The sequence below is a fragment of the Gossypium hirsutum genome, chromosome A13 (genome assembly GCF_007990345.1).
Source record: "Gossypium hirsutum isolate 1008001.06 chromosome A13, Gossypium_hirsutum_v2.1, whole genome shotgun sequence".
NCBI lineage: Eukaryota > Viridiplantae > Streptophyta > Magnoliopsida > Malvales > Malvaceae > Gossypium > Gossypium hirsutum.
This window is the reverse complement of record NC_053436.1, coordinates 99,745,023-99,749,444: the sequence shown is the minus strand read 5'-3', so window position 1 is coordinate 99,749,444 and position 4,422 is coordinate 99,745,023. Positions and strand designations below refer to the sequence as shown.

The 4,422-nt window shown below is 34.5% G+C and overlaps 1 non-coding gene across 1 annotated transcript; it reads left to right on the top strand.

The window, feature by feature from the left end:
* On the top strand, nt 1-107 carry LOC121213069 (small nucleolar RNA R71). The gene has a single exon (XR_005908438.1). It is a non-coding gene; the product is annotated as a small nucleolar RNA R71 (small nucleolar RNA).
* Nucleotides 108-4,422: the final 4,315 nt, after the last annotated feature.

Here is a 4,422-nt window from a genome sequence, read left to right as displayed (position 1 = left end):
AACACATGGTGAGGGCACCTCCTTAATAGGTCATTGTATCTCTCCCATGCATCATATAGGGTTTCTAGATCCATCTGCACAAAAGAAGAGATATCATTCCTTAACTTAGCTGTTTTAGTCGGCGAAAAATATTTAAGTAAAAATTTTTCGGTCATTTATTCCCAAGTAATGATTGACCCTCACGGTAACGAGTTCAACCACTGTTTAGTCTTATTTCTCAACGAAAAGGGAAACAACCGAAGGCGAATAACATTATTAGAAAAGCCATTGATTTTAAAAGTGTCGCAAAGCTCTAGAAAATTCGCTAAGTGAGTGTTTGGATCCTCATCCTGCAAACCATCAAACTGAACAAGATGTTGTATCATTCGAATTGTGTTAGGTTTCAGTTCAAAATTATTTGCAGCAATAGCAGACCTAACTATACTGGACTCAATTCCTGTTAAATTAGGTTTAGCATAATCATACATAGTGCGTGGAGTAGGATTCTGATTTACTGGATCAACAGCAATCGCAGGAGGTAGCGGATTTTCCTAATTTTCAGCCATCTCCTCGGTTGTGGTTGGAATATCATCCTCTTGCCCTTCCTCAATGTATCTTAGGCTTTGCCTTATTTCTCTTCAGTTTCTACGAGCTGTGTGTTCGATCTCACTGTCAAAAAGTAATGATCCTAACGGGTTTCTTCTAGTCATAAACTATAAAAACCTGCCAGAAGAAAATAAAACAAAATTTAGTAATGTTTAAAATTTAAATTGCAATAAAATAAATGGCTTAAGTAATAAAAATTAAGTGTTCCTAATATCTTAGTTCCCCGAAAACGGCGCCAAAAACTTGATTAACGTCAATCATGATAAGTTTTATATTTATTATGATCATACTTGAAAACTAACTATTATCACGATAAAGGAAAGCACACCTATAGAACAGTAGTATAGTTTATAGTAAGACCGGCAGATTTATGTCGCCCTATGTCTAGGGGTGCAATCAACTCCGCTTAATTATACTAGATCTACTCTTAGACAGGGACTTTTGCTCATCTGAATAGGCACATCAATACTTGAATCAATATCCTGGAATATTAAAGGAAGAATTAAGAACACATAATTAAGAACAAATCAAGTATTTATCATATAATTTAGAAAATAATAACAAGATCCATCTTAGGTTTCATTCCCCTTAGGTATTTAGGGGATTTAGTTCATATTTATAAAGGAAAACATCTCTGAAGAATAATAATAACAAAACATAAAGAAACCCAAAAACTCCTGGAGGAAATTGAAGGGAGATCTTTAGTCTTGAAGGAGAATCCGGCTTTTGAGATGGATCAATCGGCTTTCTTCAAGTAATTTCTTGCCTCCTACTCCGTGTGTCCTTTATGTGCCTCCTCTAGGGTGTTTATATAGGCTTTAGAATGCTTCCCAACCCCCAAAGGTGCCCTTTTCCAAATAGAACTAGACTTGGGCTTGACAAGGACACGCCCGTGTGACATGCCCGTGTGCAAGTGATTCAAACCGTGTTAGATTCTATTGAATAGCCACGGGCGTGTGGTCTGGCCGTGTTTGGAGGTCCAGGCTATGTTAGAGTCTGTTAAAACAATATGGGCGTGTGGTCTGCCCGTGTAGGGAAGTCTAGGCCGTGTCGATTTCTCACGTTGACCCATTTTCTCTATTTTTAGCCCTTTTCTCTCTCTTTTTACTCTCTTATGCTCTTCTAAGAGTAAAACATGAAATTAATGGATTAGGAGCATCAAATTCCATAAATCTAATGATAATTTATCAAAAAATGTGCTAAGCATGGGATAAAAATATGAATAAATTATGAGCTATCATTGAGAATCAAACTGGTTGCAAGCTTAAGATGATAATATCAGATACTATGGCAGAGTACACTTTAAAAAAAATTTACAAATTCTGTGAAGAAGCTGGAATCCATCATTAGTTGATCAACTTCTATACTCTAAAATAAAATGGAGTAAGTGAAAGAGAAAAATAGAATAGTAATGAACATGGCTCGCTGCTTGTTGTTTGAGAGCAAACTGCCAAATGATTTTTTGGGCAGAAGCGGTGAACATTGTTTACTTGCTAAATAGATTGCCAACTAAAGTTGTTGAAGGGAAGACATCATTCGATGCCTGGTTTGAATTTAAACCCTCTATTTCTCATCTAAGAGTGTTTGGTTGCACCTACTTTGCTCATGTTTCAATAAAGAAAAAAAAAAGCAACTCGACTATAGATCATAGCCAGGGATTTTTGTCAGATATTGCAATGTCAAGAAAGGTTATATAATTTATAACCCTTTCTCTAAGAAGCTGATTATAAGGAGAGATGTGAAGTTCAATGAAGGGAGAATTCAGAAATGGAATGCAATAGAGGAAGAGATGCATGAATAGGGAGAACTTAAATTAGATCTACAACCCACTGGAGATCAAACTAAAAATGATGCAGTTGATAACAATTTAGTGTGAGGAACTAGGTTGATCATTAAAGTCTATCAAAGGTGTAATTTGGTGAAGTTGGAACCAGTTATCTTTGAAGAAGCAGGTCAAGAAGTTGAATGAATAGATGCAGTGAAGAATGAAATCAACATGATAAAAAAAATGAAACATAGGAGCTGGTAGACAAACCAGTTCATAAGAAATTAATTGGAGTTAAATTAATGTTTAAGACCAAGATAAATCCTGATGGTTCAGTTAACAGATACAAAATCAGATTAGTTGCGAAGGGGTTTAACCAACAATACGGAATGGATTTCACTGAAACCTTCGCACCTTTAGTGAGGTTAGATACCATAAGGCTGCTACTAACTCTTGCAGCTCAAAAGGGTTAGAGAATACATCAATTGGATGTGAAGTTGACCTTTCTAAATGGCTTTATGAAGAAAGAGATCTATGTCGATCAGCCTCAAGGGTTCGCAGTACTTGGATGTGAAACGAAGGTATACAAACTAAAGAAAGCTTTGTATTGTCTAAAGCAAGCTCCAAAGACATGGTATGAAAGAATCAACAACCACATAATAGAGTTGAGATTTGGTTGTTGATTAGACTAAAATCAACAACCACAAGTTGCCAACTTGCTCTAAAACGATAAAATTTTTTGAAAAGATGCTTTGGTTGTTGATTAGACTAAAATCAACCAATAGAGAGGAAATTTGTACTGTACAAGTTCCAAGACTTGCCAAGCTGTAATTATTAATATAAATTTTAGCTTCTTTAAGCATGATTGTACATGTAAAGTAAAGTTCAACAATGAAACATAAGATCATAACTTGATTGCTTCATTTTTTTATCTATTTTTGCTTTCTATCTGAATCTTTTTTTCATCAAATATCAAACACATACAATGAAGCAATTAAAGATAAAAGATGGATTAAGGCCATTAAATAATAAATTTAAGCATTAGAGTCTAATGTCACATTGGAAGTGTTTATCTTCCTTCTAGAAAAGTTCTTATTGGCTAAAAGTGGGTCTATAAGGTGAAATATAATTCTAATGGCTATGTTGAGAGGTTTAAGGCTCAACTGGTTAGGAAGGGTTATGCATAACAAGCTGGCATTAACTTTCTTGATACTTTTTCTCTTGTTGCCAAACAGGTCACTCTGAATGATTATTACACTTATAGCTTATTTTTCTTAGCCTTTGTGTACAATGCTTTCCTTCAAAGGGATTTAAATGAAGAGGTTTATATGACTCTTCCAATGGGAGACTAGAGTGTGCCAATTGCTCAAATCTCTTTATGGTTTGAAACAAGCTTCTAGGTAATGGAATTTAAAGCTGATTGAGGCTCTTTTACGAAGTGGATATTCTCAAAGAAAACATGATTAATCTCTTTTTACCAAGGTACAATGAGATAAGCTGGTTGGAATGTTGATCTATGTTGATAATTTGATGATTACTAGGAATGATGATGACCTTATATATGAAATTAAAGGCATATTGCAACACAATTTTAATATGAAGAATCTAGAAGCTCTTAGGTACTTTCTTAGTATTAAGATTATCATATCAAAGTCTGGTATTTTGTTGAATCAACGTAAATATGCTCTTGAGTTGATTGCATAATAAAGCTAGAAGGAGGAAAGGTGGTCGTCACATCTTTAGAAAAAAATCAAAAGTTAACTTCTATAGACTATGATGAAAGGGTGCATCATGATGATGAGGCAATGATAGATATTTGTATCAATAGCTTATTGGGAGGATTTTGTATTTAACTCATACAAGGCTAGATATCTCTTTTGTTGTTCAACATTTGAGTTAATTTATGCAACAACCAAAAAGATCTCATTATGAAGCAGTCATCAGAATTGTTCGATATCTTAAAAAGAATCCAGGAAGAGGATTTTTTTTACTGCAATTAGTTCACAATAGTTTGAAGCATATTGTGATTTGGATTAGGCTTCATGTCCAATGACAAGAAAAACAGTAACATG